Source organism: Rousettus aegyptiacus, unplaced genomic scaffold (genome assembly GCF_014176215.1).
Source record: "Rousettus aegyptiacus isolate mRouAeg1 unplaced genomic scaffold, mRouAeg1.p scaffold_m13_p_4, whole genome shotgun sequence".
Taxonomy (NCBI): Eukaryota; Metazoa; Chordata; class Mammalia; order Chiroptera; family Pteropodidae; genus Rousettus; species Rousettus aegyptiacus.
Genome location: NW_023416307.1, coordinates 56,838,207 through 56,859,172, shown reverse-complemented (window position 1 = coordinate 56,859,172; position 20,966 = coordinate 56,838,207). Strand labels below are relative to the sequence as shown.

The window sequence follows — 20,966 nt, the reverse complement described above, 5'->3', positions numbered from 1 at the left end:
AAATGCTATTTGGGTACCTTCCAAATTTTCTTTTCTCATGTAGCCAATTAAAATTAACACAAATGGAGGAGCCGAGCTCTATTTAAATTAGCTTAGGGTTTTTGCTTTTTCATGAGGCTGTCGAATTTGTTGAAAAAATATTTAATATACTGGTGTTATGAAAAAAAAAAGAACATTGGATTTATGTCTTACACACACCAGTGCTTATATGACTGAGTCATTTTTAATAAGAAAAAGATATTTAAAATATGGGAAAAAAAACAAAAGTAACAACCTATAATTATTAAGTAATATAGTATCTAAATTGACTTATCTATTAGCGTATTTCTCTTTCATAAAATAGACCAGGATCTTCTTGAGAACAGAAGTTTATTTACTGTTTTGTCTAGCACTTAGTGAAATATCTTGGATGTAGTTGGCACTCAGTAAATGTTTGTGGACAAATAATTTCAGGCACAGAAAATGAATTTGCTCTTATAACATTTTAGCACTGAAAGGGGCTATCAGAATCATCAGCTCTAACATTTTAGAAAGAAAGGAATTCCTGTTCAGAAAGGCCAAGTATCCTTTTGATTAGCACAAACCTCTCCCTGTCTGACTCCTATTCCAATGTTTATAATTTACAAAATTTGAGACTTTTGAGTATTTTATCTCTGATATCTAGAAATGCATTTCAACATTCAAGGTGATATCTAGAAATGATTTTCAAGATATGATACATATCAATTCAATGTTCAGGTATCAGGGACAAGGGAATGGAGACCCAAATTACAAAAGTATAAAGAGTCAACTACCAACTGAGTGGCACGTGTCCTTCTTTGATAGTCACCATCATCTTTCTGTGTGAGAATATCAGAGCCCCTAAGTCCCTTGCAAAATTTTGGGGATAATGGAATGAGAATTATTTTTCCCAGACTTTTTATATAATACAACTATAACTTGAAACTTTGAGAACATCAAAGGAGATATGTGGAAAACAGATACTTATGACAGAGACTCCTCTTCACCAAAGTGTATTTCCTCCTCTTTCTGGAACACAGATGAACCACATTTCCCAGCGTTTATTGCACTGAGGAGAGACCATGTGGTTTAGTTCTACTTGATGGAATGTGCTCAGAAATGATATGCGGCACTTCCAAGATTCCCCATGAAATATATCCTTGTTTATCTCTTCTTATTTTTTACAGACAGCTACAACCCCTATGACAAAATTCTAAGTCATATGTTATACCTCTCGAATATCAGATCCTGAATGACAGGATCAAGGGCTGCCTGTTGTCCCCAAACTCCCTTGGACAAGAGACATATACTCCTATTGTATTCAACCTGTTGTATATTTTGTTGGGGGTTGAGGGGTTACAGCAACTAGTGTTACTCTTATCTCAAATTTCCTGTGGTAGAAGAAAGCACATCATCCTGTCAGCTGGAAATCTTCCAACATCTGGAGTGTTCAGTGAAAAAAGAGGAAGACTATTCCACAATGACTTTCTTTCACATTTTCTAGCAGATATATAGAAATCTAACATCAGGCAGTCATCACTTAGCATCACTACCATGAGCTAGTAAAGGTCTCTTCATGTCTCATTCTGTAGAGCGGTGATTTTCAAACTTAGTCTTTATCACAATCACCTTGAAGGACTTGTTAAACCAGATAAACTGGACCACTGGGACTTTCCTCCAGTTTCTCATTTTATTAGAGCCTGATAATTGGCATTCGTAACAGCTTCCTAGATTATACCTTTGTAACTGGTCCAGGGACCACACTTTGACAACTACAGCCATAAGGCTTCTCGATTATTCCTTAACATATTTCACCCTATATTTTCACACAATGGTCATAAATAACCAATTAGCACCCTTTAAAAGTTCTATCTGCATGACAATGTCTGATGCAATACTGAAATATAAACGACAGTATCTAATAGCAACTGCTTAGCTAACAAGGGGGTGTTTCCCACTGCCAAAGTTCTCAAAAATAGCACCTGTCTGGAGGTAGAAAATTTTGCTTACTGGTAAAACAAGTCCTCAGTATGCAATGAAAAGTAAGGGGAAATCTCATTTGAAGATGAGATGTTGAAGGGGAAAAAAAATATTTGTAGGCCTGTCCTAGAAGCTGGCTGGAGAATAAGGCATAATTATTAAAGATTTACCTTAGGGATAAATAGAATTTCACCCTAGTATGAAAGGGAGCAGTCAGCCAAGTCACCAGCAGAAAATCCATCAAAAGCTGTTACAAAAAAATGAACTTCAGCCAAAAGAAAAAGGCATCTTTCTACCATCAAGCACAACATGGCCTTCCAAGTGTCATGGAGCTCAATTATCCCACATGGTAGCAACTTTCAGACTGCTCTAATTTGTTGGTATTGTCTGCAAGGTAGGGTACCAGCCTGGAAGTGATGCTCCCAGCCACACAGCTCTGCCAGGGAAGGGCATGTTCAGAGAACGGAAGCAATTCCTGTGCATCAGCTACGCAGTGAGGTGGAGTGGGACCTACACAAGCCAGGAGAAAGTCAGCCTTCAAAGATCCACTGAAGCCAAACTTCAAATACAATGACAGCACTGTGGGTTGCTGGGGGGAAAAAAAACCACTGACAGGAAAGTCTTGTTTACAAGGATCTAGGCAAGGGAAGCCTTTTAAAGCAGAGGCTTAGGGAAACACAGAATCTAAGAAGCAGAATTGAATAAACATTGACAGGGCTGTAAACAACAGAGCACATCTTTATTTGGGAAAGCAAGTAAAGGTTACACATCAGTCTCTTTAGTTAAATTAATGTAGAAGAATTCTCATTAGCAACAGTCTTCAAAATAAAGGATCACAAAAAAAAATACTGTTAAATGAATGCTGTACCAAAATGATTCGTGTATTTAATGATAATGAGAGTTTAAATTTATATAGTGCATGAGTTTTTCAAATGATATATCACATTTAATATTCATAACAACTCTGTAAGGTAGGCAATAATATTAGCCCTATTTTACATGTGAGAAAATTATTACATTAATATCCAAGTTTCCAACTTCATTCACTACTTTCTACTTCTGAAATCTTTATATTCTAAAGAAAATAACATATCCAATTTAATCTGGACTAAACATCATCCAAAAAAATGTATTTTGCTACTACCCCCCGAGACATGGTGTATGTGTGCGTGTGGATGTGTGTGTGTGTACATACATACATACACACACACACATATATATACACACACACAAAAATGCCTTTTTTCACAATATTATCTCTAAAATGAATTTTTATTATGGATGGAAAAATTTAGACAATTCCTTGGCTCAGTTTGAAATAGGATATCTGCTGGGCTGAATGTGGCCTGGAAGACTAACACTATTTACTCAAAAGATATAGACAGATTGATAGGTAGATATAGATAGATAGAGAAAGATTAGATATAGATATGTAGGTATATTTTTTCTATAACAGAAATTCAAATATTCTCTATGTTCTACAGTTGACAGTAAAAGCTGAGTCCTTCCATTGAAAAGCTCCAGAGCTTTGCTCCATAAAGGCTGCCTGCCTCGCCTTGTGGAGGCTGTACAATTACACTGCAGCAACTTCAGCAGCAGCGTCATAGCCATCACTGTCATTGTCGCCATCCTTCTCTCCCACCCATCTCTGAAAATGGCTTTACTGGAGCTCATTTAAAACAGAGTCACCGCCAGAACAAGTGTGTTGGTTAACCTAGTACACAAAAGCCATTTAGAGCCATGAATGAAAATCCAGAAAGTCTAAAGTGAAGGCCTTTTGGAACGCTCATTCACAGATCCTGATTACATGTGTGGGATTCTTGGAATAATGAACAGATGATCCTTACTTCTTTACAAAATTATTCCCATAAGAATACTATTCTTTATTCTGAAGTATACTGTAGTATAATGGCTAAATTTGTTGACTCTGGAGCCAGATTATCCAGGTTCAAACCTTCAGCTCTGCTACTTTTTAGCTGTGTGAAATGAGACAACATAACTTCTCTATAGCTCACTTTCTTCACCTGCATTATGCAAATACTTAATATTAGAATTGAGTTAATACATTTAAATTAGTAATCAGTTATTATTACTATAAAATGGTACAGCCTCGCTTTGCAGGGTCCTTCACTGGAGCACAAATTTCATGACTTTCAGATATTATAAAGCCTCCATCCATAATCTGTTATTCCATTCCCAACAACTGTATTCTACATAGACTGGTTTTGTGCTATTAGAATCCTATGCTGGTTTTTAAGAGGCCAGTGTGGTAAGACCATTTCTAACCCTTTTGTCACATGAGAATGAAGAGTGAATTTCTAAATAAATATCACAGATGATATTTAAAATTGCACTATTTCCAGGTGGCTCCATAGTTCAGTGGTTAGCACGTCTTCTTTACACACAGAAGGTCCTGGGACCATATCCGGGGTGCGCCAGGCCCCCAGAGTGCAGGGGCACCTGGCCCTGGGTGCACACTGCGAGCATATGGAAGGAGACACCCCGCCTCCTGAAATCCAGTTCTTAAAGAGAATTGGTAACATCCGTAGGTCAGGGTGGAAGGAGGAGAGGGAGGAATAAAAGAGGGGAAAAAAATAAATAAAATAAAATTGCACTATTTCCTTTATCTATGGAAAAAAACAATCTGAGCTCTCATACCAGACACCATTTTTAAATACCCCACGTTATTAACTATAGGCTCTACGTTGTCCAGGAGCACTCTAACACTAACTCATTTTGCATAACTAACTTTATACTCATTGAAAAACAACTCCCCAATTGGGGGGGGCGGGGCACTTTAATAAAGGAGTGACCTTTTTGAAAAATTGAACACAGGTATTGAAAAGCCAAGATAACATTTGTTCTAATCACAAAACATGGTTCAAATGGGAATAGAAGGTATTTTGCCTATTTCGACAAGGCGATCAATTATCAGAACATGTATGGGTCAAACATGAATCAAAGGAACAACTGAAGAGGCCTAAACAGAAGTGACTTGCAGACCATGGACATGAACAAAGCATGGAATACTGTATTCTAGTGAGAATGATGACAGTTGGGAGCATGCAAAGACCAGGCTTTGTAACTTCTTCCTTCTACCACGCTCATGAAGAAATCACTGAACTCTTTCTTACTGAGCCCAAACTAAGCCACAGAATCCTTAAGACTATCATTCTCCTTGAGTCACAATGATCGCTCTGGAATATAATATAAGGTGAAATCTATAAAGGCATATCTGCTCTGGGACCTCCTATTCACAGAGAAGGAGTTGAGGATTATTAGAGATAGCCTAAATCTTAATACAGAACCAAAGAAAATACTGTGTATTACTATTATGGCTACCTCTGGAAAGAGCTGTAAAAGGGTGAGAGATTTCATAAAACATTCATATTCTCACATGCTCACTCCCTTTGTGGATAGTTGTACATATTGCAGGATGTTTGGCTGAAGTCAGTATAGGAATCAATGGCAAAGGGGCTAGGTTTCCTGTAGATAATTATACTGCCCTCATATGATTTAGACACCACTGTTCAGCGGTATGATTAAGTAAACCTTGCCAACTGATAGCTGCTTTGAAATTACCCTATTATGTATCATTAATTAAAATTTACCTTACTTTCAGTATATATGTATAAGCATTACAGAAAGACTATAGGCAAAGCCTTGGCTATACTTAAAGTGCATTTAAAAAAAAAACAGCATTGGAAAAAACTAGTTATAAACTTCTCTAATTCCTTCACATGATAAAATTGAGTCCAACTGATGTTAACCCACTTTCCTAAATAACATGTGTGACAGAGTCGAAGCTGGATCTCAATATTCAATTTCTCCCTGACTCCATACTGACCTATGGGAAAGGACCTAATAGTCACTCTGCCCAAAGTTAGGGAATCAATTGCTATAAGCCCTGCAGAGCAGGAGACAACAGTAGCTAAAATAAAAGTATTGATAATGAGAATGTAGAGAATTAGACACATTAAAAATATTCATGAGTGCCTAAAAAAGAACCAATGGACAGAGGATATAGCATTTGAAATAAGAAACATGATAAAGTACACTAGTGTGAAGAACATGGCCACGTTAACTTTATCGGGTGCTTGTAGAAGACAATTCTATACCTAATTAAAATGTTACAACAGAGAGATACAATAATTCATCTTATTATGACACTGAAACTAATTTGGAAAATTAAAACCAAAAGCAGATATTAACAATTTGATTATTTAAAGCAAACTAGAAAAAAAACAGAATACACATATGAGTATGCGTGTGTTTATAGGCCATGCGACTGCTCCTCGTGACAGGTAGTTCTAGAATGAATAGAAAAGAGAGACTGGGGGTGGTAAAGAAGGACTCTGGACAAAGTAGCTGCAGAAACAGCTGAGGCTAAGCCATGTATAACAAAACTCAACCCCGCATCCTACTGGTGGAGGGAAATCCAAAGAAATCAATCATATTGTTATTTAATTTTAGAAAAGGAAACAGTAAAAAAGATGACATTATTTGTAAAGAAAAACTACAAATAAAAATAAATAATCCACAAGATGTCTTAAAGCTCTTTAGAACATGTCAAAGCCTGGAGTAAATGTAGGTCCAGGAGGGGGGAAAAAAGAAAAAAAAAAGTGAGTTTGGAAAACTTATTTATTACCAACTGATAAAGTACAAGAGATATTAAAAGGCACAGGAAAAAATAAAAATATATACAAAATATAAATAGATAGGAAGGCCACAAAATGTGGTACTTCAAGTACAACTTAGAAATCATAATCCAAAAAAAGAAACTAAAGAACAGCTTTCAAGACAATCTATAGAGCCTAATATATGTTTTTAAATGTAGCAAAGGGAATGGACCAGGTGGAAAATTATATAAACCACCTGACCACAGGAATGAGAAAGCATGCCCAAGGTAATAAGGTAAAAGCCAGGAAACTAGATCTTGCGCCTAAGTCTACTACTCAAGGTTGTTACCTGTTTCATATTGTAAATGGACAATCAGATGAAAGGATGCTAGATATATGTTATCTTTGAAAACAAATTGACAAACTGAATGTAGATGAGTCATCCTGGCTAGATGGCATCCATCTATAAATTCTAAAAGTAACTCAAAGGTGGGACCTTGAAATTGTAGATCAATGTAGATAATGCTTTTAAACTGCCACATGCCAGCCAATTTGAGATTTGTCAGAGAAATTTTCCCACAAGTCATGGAATAAGAGCCAGGTGAAACTCCCTTTCATGATGAAGTAGAATCCCACTGAAAAGCAGGAAACTGATGCTCCATCCCTGCCAGAGGTGGCGCTGTGAAGAGGAAAGAGCACCGAGCCAGGAGGGAGAAAATAACAGCTTGCTATACTACTGACTAGCATTTTATCTCATTTTAATTATTGAGCCTTCTAAGGTCTCAGTTTCCTTCTCCTTAAAAGGGATACAATAATCCTTAAACAAAAAAAACAAATTTTTTTTAAGGATTTAAAGCAATAACATGATCGTCAATGTCTAATAACAGCAGCGGCTAATATTTTTAGAGATTTCACTACATTGCCAGGCAGTGGACTAAGTGTTTTACACATAGTATTCGCATTGTGGGTAGTTAATACTCTTAGCTTTCTTGCTTCCCCATAGAGTATTCTTGGGGCCCAAACAAGTTAATGTTTGTGAAAGCACTTCATAAAGTGTTACGTCATTGTGAGCACATAAGTACTCATGAAGAGATCATGGGATCTATTAACAAGGATGTGTCACTGAACAAGCAACCAAACATAACATAAGCTGTTGGAGGAAATCAACATGTTTTCCAAAACAATATAACAATGCATTGATTTGCCAATTTCCTAAGATTCCTAAACATCACTATGGTCATGAAGCAAGAACAGATCGTGAGTGGCACATTGTCATATCTTTCTATTTAACAAATAAAAATGCTCATTTAAGATGATATTCAATAGGGTATTGATGAATAAATTCTAGTATGGGACCCTATACAATCTTTAATGAAGATGATGTAAGTGAATATTTAATAAAGAAAACAATTCACAATATGCTATTTAAAGAAAAATCACCAGGTACCTGTAAACCATGATCCTAATTTTGTAATTTGTGAATATATACGCCTAAGGGTAGAAGGGAGTCTGAAATGGTATACAACAACAAAGTTAACAGAAATTTCTCTGGTATTGAGCATATGATTAATTTTTCATTTTCTTCCTGGGCTTATCTGTGTTTTCTCATTTTTTTTTTACAATGAACACATTATCTTTAATGATAACAATTTTTTAAATATAAATGATCCTTTAAGTCATATATAGGGAAAACTGTAGCTTCACTAATTCTAAGAATATAAAAAAACAAACTTTGCTTTGAAATAAAAATGGGAAGTACTTCAAAGTTCCTTTAGTGTTGCCAAGGTTTATTTAACAATATTTTCTCACCATATATTATACAAGAACAGAACTAAACAGATGGTCTACATCGAAAATCCAGCAATCTAGGAAAAGCTATCCTCACTCTACCTACTCATCATATATTACATACTATATATCACACACACAACTTACTGCCTTCATAATAACATGCATGCCTACATCTTACATAGACTCTATATGTCAAAGTTATCCTGCAGGACACACACACACATCTGTAGGTGTGTGTGATTTCAGAAGATGACATGATACAGCTATTTACATGCATTATATGACCCTATTGACTTTAAAAATTATATCCTTGCCTTGCTATTTGTAGATTTTATACAGAAAAACTAAATAGCTTAAAATTTATAATAAACAAAAGCAAGGCTTAAATTTGACTCTGTATTATGTATACAAATAGCATCAAGTTAGTCTTCCAGAAGGAATATTTCCTTTATGTCACCTCCTTCCTGGACCAATCAATGGTCCTTTATTTCTTCCAGGATCAAGTACAAGTGGCTCAGCCAGGCATCCAAGGGTCACCCTGAGTCTCCAGGGTTCATCAATATTTTCTTACACAAACCCGGAACTTCACTCAGACTGAAGTCCATACTACAATACAAACACAGAATGAACATTTTTTCCTTCATTCCTTTGTTTGTTATTTTCCCCAGTGGAAGTATCCTTCACCTTTTTCCTTACCTTGATAATCTGCCTATTCGTTCAATACCAGGCTAAGGCCATGCCAATGATACATTCCAATACTCTGTTTTCTCTAACTTATTTTCTGAACCATTCTGATTTATACTTTATCATGTATTGTCTATTACTCTTTAGGAAATTATTTCTTAAGAATACTAGATGTCCAATAAGCATATATTTAATTAACCTTAAATCTCCAATGGTATAAACTTTTACAGAAATATGGTATAATATGCATAAAAAACAATGGTGTTATGATTTTAGTTACTTAATTGAAAATAATGGTGCTACCACCAATTACAAAAGATTTTGTTTCTTCTTTAACCTGGCTATTAAATTAGGTCAGCAAGACCCTGTCCTTAAAAACAATTTTTGGGAATTAATTTTTTCTGTATGTACCTTAATGTAAAAAGACTGCATTCTTTAAAAATGTTATTTAATCCAGTCATTTTGCTAATTAAGACTAGACTTTTCCCTAATCAGAATAAAATCATAGACTCATCTAATTTTTTGAGCTCAAAGAGACCTTAGAGATTATTTTCAGAATCAGAGAGTAACTTGCCCAAGGCCACGTAAATGGTTAGTCAAAAATGATTCTTTTAATTCTGTAAGTCATTCCCATAACACGACCATTCAAGGTAAAGCAGTATAGGAAAAGCATCTGGATATGGAGATAGAAGATCAGCCTTCTAAATTAAGCCCAGTTTTACTTGCTTTAAGTCTCTTTTGTCAGCTGTAGAGTAGAAATAATAGCATATGACCTCACGAAGTTGTTGGTAATAGATAGGTGATAGGTAATATATAAGCATGGCCATTTTAAATTGTCAACTTTGTATCCTCAGCCTAAACTGCAAAGGTTGTTTACACACTCATGTGCAGAGAACTTTGTGCAACCAAGCCCTGAAGATTCTGCTTTTGAATCTCTCGTCAATGGACTCATTCTGTCTCCGACGCCACCTTAGTCCAAACCACCATGATCTCTATTCTTATCTCATAAAAGCCTCTGAACTGGCTTCTCCTATCACTCTTTTCCTTTTCCCATACTGCAGCCAGACCTCATGTGGCACTTTCCTACTTTGAAACCATTCAATGCCATCCATCATTTTTGCCACTTAGACTATGTCCCATGTCCTTGCAATGCTCCTCAAGGACCCACAGTGCTAGGCTTCACCCATCTGGGTTTACTGCCTGTCATTTTCCTCTTTGGTCTTTGCACCTCTTCCTTTACTCAGTTCCTGGAATACATTATTTTCCTTCATACCTCAATACCTTGGCAAGACTCCTCTTTGCTACAAAAGCTCTCTCTACACCTCTCTCTACATAGCCAAATTCTACTCGTCATTCAAATCCAATTACAAGTCAATTCCTTAAGGAAAGCCCTCCCTAGCTCCCCAGACTAAGCTAAGTCTCCCTAAAATATATTCTTATGGTACTCTAAATTATCCTTCATTATATTTCATAACACTGATAATTAATTTGTTATCTTTTAAGTTTCTGTCTCCTTTGCTATAAGGTTTACAAGACTGTTTGCTCCAGCTTAATAAATATTTATGAAAGGAATGGGAAAGAAAGGAAGGGAGGAAGGGGATCTCATTTGTTTCTTGCATATCCACCCACTTTCTTATACCCTCACCTTGTATATACCCAAACTAGCTGGCATAACTACCCATTCTTCATGCTGCACACATCATATAAACAAAAATAACTTTAAACCCACAAATGCCCACTCTTCTCCTTCCTCCTCAGCTCAAACCACATTATTGCCTAATGGGAAAGATAGGAAATTAAAATTTCAGTAACAAAACCATAGATGTTACTAGGAGCAATTTCAAGCCTACATCTGATATGCCAGCACAGGTTTGGGTCATGTCGGTGGAATTAGTTTTATCTCTGCAATGTGGGGCAGAAATCATAGATTCTCTTCATTCCTATTCAGACAGAGGGTCCCCAGTGAAAAGCAGGCTCAGTTACAGACTGCCTGGACCAGACTGACCCAGCTAGAATCCCTCTGTAAATGCCTTACGGACAGCCAATCTGGGCTTCCTTTCAGCAGCTTGCCTCTCTCTCCTTAGGAGATAAAGTCATGTATGTCCGCTCCTGGGAGTAGGATACAGCTTCTAGGGCTGCTAGTTTGGAGGAAGGAGATGACAGACAGTAGGAGAAGAGGTAAATCTCTCTTTCTGCCCACCCCTGGGAGTACACAATTGCCTTCTCAAGGAGAGAAAAGGGGGCAAGTCCCTGAGTCAGGGAAGGCATTTATATAAATTCTTGCTTCCTCATAAAACACTTAACATTCATTCAGTTTACAAACTAAGTTGTATTGTTGGTTTAAACATACCTAATCCTGCACTTGAAATAAGGCTACAAAAAACAGCACAATAAATGGTACCTATAGAGAATCCCTTAATATCATTGATATGTCAATGGGAGACAATACTAATTATACACATCAAGAATGCCAGCATATCTCATTGCATAACTTCTTTTTTGTTCCCTGGCTTTTTTCATACTGAAATTAAAAAAGGAGAAACATAGAAGAGAAGAGATGGAGGTTATTTGAGCAGCAGAGTTCTGGTCTGCTGACATCCTTAGCAAGATTCATTAATCTTGGAGATTCTCACTCTCATTTACTAAACAACAGTGATTCACAGAGAGTTACACAGCCACAGTAGCAAAGTTAATTGGAATCTAGATCCCCTAACATTTCTTCCTTCCTTCAGCAATTTCTCAGTACTGCAAGTTAAAATATTAGGTGAGACTATTGTGAGCTTATGAAAAAGAGAAACAAAGGGTAGTTAGCATGGAATTAAAAGTGGACACATGTTTTCCTTCAATTTTATTTTATTCTATTTGCTTTGTTTTGTGTTTTGGCTTAAGCCCTTTGAGCAAAGTGAGAAGAAGGCAGAAGCAGCTTATGTAACCCTATATCAATACTGGTATCTCCCCTTAGCTCTAAATTAGTACTGGGAGCTCAATATGGCTCTCACCCAAGTCCAGAGAAAGAAAGAAAGAAGGGAGGCAGGGAGAAAGACATAGCTACGAACACTGGCAAATTCTGTTCAGTCAATGGCAAGCAGCCAAATAACCCTTTTAATTTAACTCTGTCTTCTCTGGCAAAACAAATAATGCCTTCACTCAGAGCCTTATAACTTTCAAAGTATGAAAATGACATTTGACAGAAACCATTATCCCAATGCAGTAAATGAGGAAACTGAGATTTATATGAGATCATGGTCTACATATTATCAGGAAATTATTAGCAAATTCAAAATCAGTATCTAGGTTTTTCTAATGTATATCTCACCTACCTTAGTGTCCAGCCCAGCACCGCTTATGTTGTTAGCATCGGTGTTTTTAAATAGTAATAAATGACAGAGAATACAAGGAAATCATGGGTCATGGAAGGGTAATGGTATGAAGGGAAGAATCATATAAGGAAATTGTTTTTTATTTATTTCAAATATATCAGGCACAGTAGATAAATAAACAGTGAAGAAAATGTACTATGCAGGAAGATATGATCAACGAGATCTTCATAGTATAAACACTATTGCCCTAGAAGAAATGGTTGGCTTCAGTATCTTACCACATTTCTGTAAAATGAATTACAGTCTTCTTTGCGGACCTATACACAGTTATCAAAGGAAATAAGAAATCCTGAGGCCTTCTGGTCAATTGCTTTACTTCTAGGCTGTATTGTGCTTTTCTAGATTAATAAGTTACTTGCAAAGAACTCCCACTAAAAGATATTATATACATTTTTCAGCAGTCATAATGGCAATTTGAGCTAGGAGTTTGTATTATAATTAATAATCATCACTGAAAGCTTGTGACAAGGTCTGTTCAACCACCTATAAAATCTAGAGAAAGCAACACTCAACAAAGGGTAAAGTCTAGGTTCCTTAGAATGTTAATGACAGTATTTTTTAAATAACTGATGTCAGACATTTCCTTGAAATGCAAGTGTCTTAGAAAAAGGAGCTATGTTTCTCCTACATCTCAGAGGACCTCACTGCCATCACTGCTCGTTGACTCTGTGCTAGGTTACTTATGATGAAGATGAAGAAAACATCAGCAGTCCTCCCTCACAGAAAATCAGAATGTAGAGAATATTTTTAAGTTACTTGGGTAAAATTAGAAACTTTATGTCTTCACTTCCTAATGACTTGCTACTACCTGATATTAAAACATGTAACTTGGACTCAAAAAAAGAAAAGTATTTCTTGAAGGGTCTTGTGTTTAGTCCTTGTCAGAGGGAGCTGTCAAATACCACTGGAGTTTTCCTCAAAACATCTGCATTGGAACTTTTGGGGAGAGGGTGGAGAGGGACCCCGTAGGCCATTTAGACAAAGGTCTTAAAGACGTTTTTTAAAGGGAGTCCCCTAACAATGGGATGGAATGCTTACTTCCCGGCATCTCTGCAGCTCCCTCACAGAACAGCTGCTGCAGGGCTCCCCTCAGCGGTTGGCCCTGCGGCCTCTGATGCAATATAACTACACTCTTCCCCTGGCCACTCAGCAGCCCAAATCTGGCTGCAGGCAGAAGCCAAGGCGACCTTCATGCCCAGATACACCAGACACGGAGGTGGGGTGGGCCAAGTGGTAGCAATCTCTTCCACAATCCCCAGAGGGCACAGAGCTACTGCCATTACAGATGCCAAAAGGAGAGAATAGAGCCAACCTGAGTGGAAGCAGTAGCTGTATTCTGGCTCTAGGGCATGAGAAAGAAGGGACAAGACGCCAGATGACAAGGAGATCCAGCCAGATCTGAGCCAATGGAACAGAGATTTCCAATTAAACTAAGCACAAAATGGAGTTCTGAGAAGTTTTTGTTGTTGCTCATTTGCTCGCTTCCCTTTACCTTTAAAATTTTCCCATTGAACTCTCCTCTTATTACAAATAAATGTGATAAGAGTGTAATCATGAAGAAGGAAACCTTGTGAAAACCTCGCACACTTTTATCAACAGAGCTCTCATTAATATAAAGTACATTTACCAGCATACCAAGGAAAAAACCCAGCTGGACCAGTAGTTATGTCCCTACCAACATCACCAAGATGTTGCATGGATGAACATAAACAACTATAGAAAACTATAGTTGCATTTGGATAAAAAGTACAACAAATCCTTACCTCATCATTGAGAAGCAAACATAATTATTACTGAGAACACACCAATGTATGCCTGACTTGGTCATGGCCACAAAATAGGACAGACAGCATAACCTGTGTCTCACTAGGCCGATCCAAGTTATTTGATAAATGTCCATCCACATAGCCCCAAATACTTTCATTAAACATCTTTGAACAAATGGAGTCTAACTGAAAATGAAAACCAAGAAGAGCATTCATCTGTGGATCCATGAACATATTCATGAGAAACAGCAGAAGCAAGTGTGCTGCAAAAGAAAGACAGTCGTCAAGAGATAGGGCTGATTCAAAGGGGCCACACACCTTGACACTGAATAATGTTGTCTGAAAGATAGAGCAGAGTATGTTGTGAAGCAGCCAGGCCAAGACCTGGCATGATGATGGCAGAAGGAAAGAGTGTGTGGGAACTGTTTGTGAGTGACCGCCATGTTTCCTAGCCTCATCTGGCCACAGTGCCTTCTCTGGCTATTCCATTACTCAGTTATTGCTGCCGGGCCTGTCCCACACATCAGGAAACCCCAAAGCATGAGAAACCACTTCCTATGATTTCACTGAATTCTACTGAGCAAACCTTTGAAAATTCATCTTTGAAAAAAACAAACAAACAAACAAACAATATTCTCTAGAAAGAAAAACTATCTACTTTGCCCAAATAATACCAGATACTCAATTTCAGAGAGCTGCCACCATAGTTAACTTTGGTATTACTAAAGACAGCAAAAGATCTAAAATATAAGTATCTGGTTTTGTGCTCCATTAGACATTCCTCATACATTAGTACTGAACATCGGCCCAGCACTCTGATTTGTCCTTCACTCATGTGGTCCCATGACTGTGTAATGAATATTCCACTTTTATTCAAAGTTAAGAGAAGCATTTATTAGTGACTTCATTCTCAGCATTTTATCTGAAGAGCTAAGTTCCTAGAGTTAAATGGAATAGGAAGGAAAGGGATTAACCTCTGCTACTAGCCTAGTACAGTCACGATGTTAATGTGTCTGTATGAAAAAGCTGAATTGCAGCAACATCTGAAATCACAGAGAAAGTCCTGAGAGCTTTGGAGGGAAAAATAATGCAAAGGAATAAAATATTAAAAGTCAAAGCTGGTGTGGGATTCTATTTTTCATGTAGGCACGGTTAGTAGAGAAATTATGATTTACAAGTCCCACAATTTAGAAGATGGAGGAATGGGTCAATGAGTTCTAAGATGAGGAAGTTTTTAGAATCCTTAACTTGTAAATGTGTTTTGTGGGTGAGTTCCAGCTGCTCCCCTAAGCTTATTTCAAAATGTAACTTCGACATAGTATTTATTCACTTGCAATGCTTCAACTAGTAAACAGCCAGGGAGTCGATTCTCTTTTCACTTGGCAAGAGGGTTCTATAGCTACACAAAATATCCCCCAGCAATAAAAAATGAAACCCACAAATGTAACATTAGCAACCAGCTGTCAGAAGAAAATCAGGAGTAGGACTGCCAGTCCGGTCATTTCATGCCAGTGTGTTCACGAGAGGGACTGTGTCTGTGTATGTGTGTGCACACATGCATGCACATGTGTGTAAATGAAGAGACACTCACATGTGTGATAGCATGAGAAATGTGAAGGGGTGCTGGTCCTAATGGTGGCAGAATGCCCCAAACATGAAGATGGAGTGGAACCATCAGTGGTAGAGCAATACAGCACAGACTCTCTATGGCTAATTGTGCAAGGCTTCTCTCGTGAGGGGGAAGAATGAGAGACAGGTGGGTTAAAAAGATAATATATTGTTATGTTAAAATTACTTCGTGTATTGTAGGTTTGTTCAACACATATGCAGGCTCTAGACATCAGCCTGTAAAGGATATGCACACACTGTATGTGTTTTCATTTTTAACCTTCATGAATTCATTTCACAACCTCCCAAAACACTGAGACCTAAAACCTCTTCAAAGTAAACACCCAGCAGTAGCTATTTAGTCCCCCAAGCATAAAAAATATTGCCCATTCCGAGTCGGCATAGCTATTAACCTGCGAATTCATTTCAACCCCCCACCCCTTCCCAACACTTCACTCCCCCGCCTCGGGGCAAAATCTGCAAGGGTTATTTTGCATAGAGATATAAGTACCAGGTGCCAAGGTGAGACCCAACCCCCTCCTAAACTTAATGCCAATTTTCTCCTGAAAGAGCAGGATTGCAGTGGTATCAGCACTGGAGACGCGGGGACAGCGACCACCACCGTGGCGCTTGGAGTTTACGGAGGAGCAACCTCTGCTCCTTCCCCACCACCCTTCTCACCAGCCCCTAACCCGCCAACACACACACACACACACACACACACACACCTCTACTACTCCCCACCACCACCACCACCAACAACACACACACCGGTTCCAGATCTCCCCACCAACACCGATATTGCAGCAAGTCTGTCCGCGCACTCCTGCACGCCTCAGGACCCAGCCTGGGCGCAGAGCCGGGAGTGCAGGGAGCGCACCGCAGGACTTGTAAATAAGCCGCGTTCCGTCCATCTTCCGAGCGCTCCCTACTCCACCGACCACCCCCCAGAGCCCCGCAGCAGGAAGGAGGGGGCGCGCGGGGCCGGGGCATCCCTCCTTACCTTGTAACGAGAAGAGGGACAGGAAGAAGCCCAGTACCCAGACGCTGTGCAGCCAGTAGGTCCTCATGTCTCCGCCGCGCTCGATGCTCCCTCTCGCGCTCCGGCTCTCGCCTCTTCGCTTGCACTCTAGAAAAACGCGCGGCTCGTTTCCCTCGGTTTCCCTCTGGGCTCTCCCGGCTCCGGCAACCCGGACAGACCAGGCTCCCGCCGCACGCCGGCCAGACCCAGAACAGTCTCGCTCTCCTCCGCAAGAGCTCGAGCCAGGGGCTGGGATGGATGCTCGAAGCCTGTGTCTGGTGTAAACACAGCGAGCACCCCTCTCCCTCAAGCTCCCTCGCTCTCCTCCTTCCTACCCTTCTCTCCCTCACTCCCCTGCAGCTCCAACTAAATGCGACTGTACTTAAACAAGCAGCGTTTTATAGGACCGCGAACCGAGCCGAAAGGGCCCCGCTACTGCCATCTAGTGCGCACATCCCAGTATCGCCGCAGCTCTGTGCTTGTCTGTGCAAGGTCCATCCACTGCTGCCAATTCCCCTTTGCTCTCAGCAAACACAGGTGAAAACCCTGCCCTCATGAGTCCTTGATTTGACCTTGTTATCCCGTGAGTCCTGATTATCTCTTCCGCACGAGGAAACGCTTGGAACTTACTACCCACGTGTCTTCCATTATCCCACTATGCGTTCCGCCTCTTTGAAATTGCCCTTCTTTCCCCAACAACTCAATGGAAATGCTCCTCTAAATGTCACCATGACCTCCACCTCAGCAGTCTAACGGCTGGCTGTTCGAAGGCTCATCCTACCTGACTTTTATGCTTCATTCCACTGTGTTAGCTGTTTCTTTTTACTTGATTTCAAGTCACTGAAACAAAACAGTCCCCTGGTGTTTCTGACCTTTCCTCCATTTAGCCCCCTGGGTCCTTTGCTCTTTGTTCATATCTTCTGTTATATTTTTGTGTTTCCTCGTTAATTTCGGTTATTTGGAAATCGAACACAACTCTACTAGTTACTCCAAGATGAAGACCTCACCAGTAGCCTACTTAGCCCTCAAATCATACTTCCCATCTAGGATGGGTATCAAGGATTTCCAGTGGAATCCCCCAGAGCCAGGTCTGAATTGAGTGAGAGGTCGGATAGGTTCCCCATTAAAGAGCACTGTCTGACAGTCAGGTGAGGTGAATTTTGGTTCTGTCACTGTGAACTCCACTCGTTGTGAACTTTAACCAAGTCGTTTAATCTCTGAATTTCATTGGCCCATTTCAATTCTGTAATATCTGTATCCAGTGTCTCAACTATATCACTACTGACATTGCCCCAGATAATTCTTTGCTGTGGGAGACTGTCTTGTGCACTATATGATGTTTAGCAGCATCCCTGGCCTCTACCAACTAGATGACAGTAGCGCCTTCAACACACAGACATCATGACAGCCCAAAAAATGTCTCCAGGCATTGTCAAATGCTTCCTAGAGAGCAAAATCACCCCTAGTTGAGAACCTCAGATCTTCACCTACTGCTATTTTCCATCATGGGTTATTCCCTATTGCCAATTTCCCTACTTCTGTGAGAAGGATCATACAATTCCTTCAGAACAGTGAGTGGTCACCAACCTTTGGCACCAGAAATCAGTGCTCCTATGAGAATCTAATGTCTGAGGCGGGAACAACTGCAAATACAAATAAAGTTTCATTTGGTTGCCTGCAGTTCACCTTCTGCTGTGCAGCCTGGTTCCTGACAGGCCACAGACCAGTACTGGTCCACGGCTCCGGGGCTGGGGACCCCTGTTTTGGAATATCTTTCACTCCCCTGAGTTCAGTTGGTCATCAGTCTCACAAATGTGAATATGTCTAGGCTGTCTTTTTTCCAGATCCACTGCCACTATTTTCATATGTTGAATACGTATTGTGCATTAACAACACTTCCGATAAGGACCTAATATCCAAAATATACAAAGAAATCATATGACTCAACAACAACAAAAAATGATCCAATCAAAAAATGGGCAGTGGACCGGAACAGACATGTCTCCCTAGAGGACATACAATTGGCCAATACATACATGAAAAGATGCTCCACATTACTAGCTATTAGGGAAATGCAAATCAAAATCACAATTTCAAAAATGTCTAATTTTCAATTATCTAATTTGAATCTCATAACAATGCCATGGTATAGTCAGGGACAATATTTGCTCTTTTGTGTTATTGAGAAATGTAGACAGAAAATTAAGAGACTTTTCCAACAGGCCAATAAGAGTAATATCTACAGAGCTGAAAGAAGCCTCCTGACTTCAGTGCTGTTTCTAAGCTGTCTCCTGAGTGAGTGTAGGTCTTTATCGCACACATTTAGACTCCTACAATAGTCTCCCAGCTGATCCCCTTCCTCCATTCTCCATGCTCTATTCTTGTCTATATACATTATCATCAGGTTAATCCCCTTAAACATTTTCTTTAAGGCTCTCGCCTATTTATGATTTACAGTGGTTCCCTATGGTCTTCTGGGTACAGATTAGAAGTACCTAGACCAATTAGATCAGAATCTCTGGGGTGGGGCCTTCATATCATTAGGCTTTAAAGATCCCAGGGTGATTCTAATCTGTAACTAGGGCTGAGAAACACCAGATTGATTTCAGATTCCTCACTTTCTAATTCAAGGTCCTCTGAAACTCTTATCTTACCTTTAACAATTTACATTCTCTTTTTCTCTCACTGGTGGAGATCCTGTCTTCCAGAATGCCTGATCTTATTTTAGTCCCATGTACTGCATATTTATCTTACAAAGACTATATGTACTACTCTCAGGAGGCAGTTTGTATAGTTGTCAGAGTATGGACTTTGGAGCTAGACCTAGGTAGATTCAGGTGAAACCTTGTATAAGTTTCCTCAGGCTGCTGAATGACTCATGATGTACTAATAAAGTCTAGCAGCATTATTTTTCAAGAATCAACCTAGATTTCTTCAACGACAATGTATATCTTAATAAGGTTTCTCAAAATGTAATCTGAGGACTCAAATACAATAGAATCACTTAGTGTACATACTAAAAATCCAGATTACTTAGTCAAAGACCAACATATTTGGACATAGGGGTCTAATAATTGAACTTAACTAATTTCTCTAGGCGATTCTTGTGCCTTCTAATGATTAAGGAACATTATCGAAGAACAACAAAGTAAGAGCTTTGAGAAATCTTTAAGCTCAATTTCAGCCCTATTGCATTTAAATTGGATAAGTCTTTGTCGTGTGGGACTGTCCTGTGCATTGTACTATTTAGCATCATCCCTGGCCTCTACCCACTAGATGCCACTAGCAACCCCACCCCTAAGTTGTGTACATCAAAAATATCTCTAGGTAGTCCACATGTTCCCTGGGGAAATAATCTCCCCATCCCTACTCTACACCGCTGTGGAGACCACTTATTAGCCTAAGCACCTTTATTAGGTAAGGAAAGGAGTCCTAGAAAAGTCACATGACTGCTAAGGTCATACAGTTGAGATTTGAATTTTCCAGAGCCAAGAAGTGTGTTAAACATACTTTGTGATCTCCCTACCCTATACTTAGAATGGATTCCGACAGTTTATTTATTTATTTATTTATTTATTTATTTATTTATTCACTCAGGCAACCCTTGGTTGGCCTCACAGATTGCAAGGACCTTGTCAGCTTACAATCTCTTATATTTTATGCCTACACCACCTGGTCTTCCTAGGTGGTCTCCCATCCAAGTACTAACCAGGCCCAACCCTGCTTAACTTCCGAGATCAGATGGGATCCGGCTTGTTCAGCAGAGCATGGCCATGGACCCAACAGTTATTTGGAAGTTATCTCAAATTTTTCTTGATGCCTAAACATTTCACTGAAATATATACTGTATCTAACTATAATATCTTTCTATTTGTTTCTGTATTGCTTTAAAGAATCAATCTCTTATTTCTTTGTTAGTATCATATTTTTCCAAATTGACTGTAAACACACCTGTCAATTATCTTGAAACCATATAGAGCCTAGGAGAGTGCAAGATGCAGGACAGATATTCCTTGAATGTAGCTAATAATTGAATAATTACTTGTGTTGGTGCCACAGAGCACTTGTGTATTCATATGACAATTGCTCGAATATTTTTATCAAAGATTTTTTAAAT

The 20,966-nt window shown here is 39.0% G+C and overlaps 1 pseudogene; it reads right to left on the bottom strand.

Moving 5' to 3' along the window:
* Window positions 1–20,509: 20,509 nt before the first annotated feature.
* LOC118602554 lies at window positions 20,510–20,628 on the bottom strand (annotated as a pseudogene).
* Window positions 20,629–20,966: the final 338 nt, after the last annotated feature.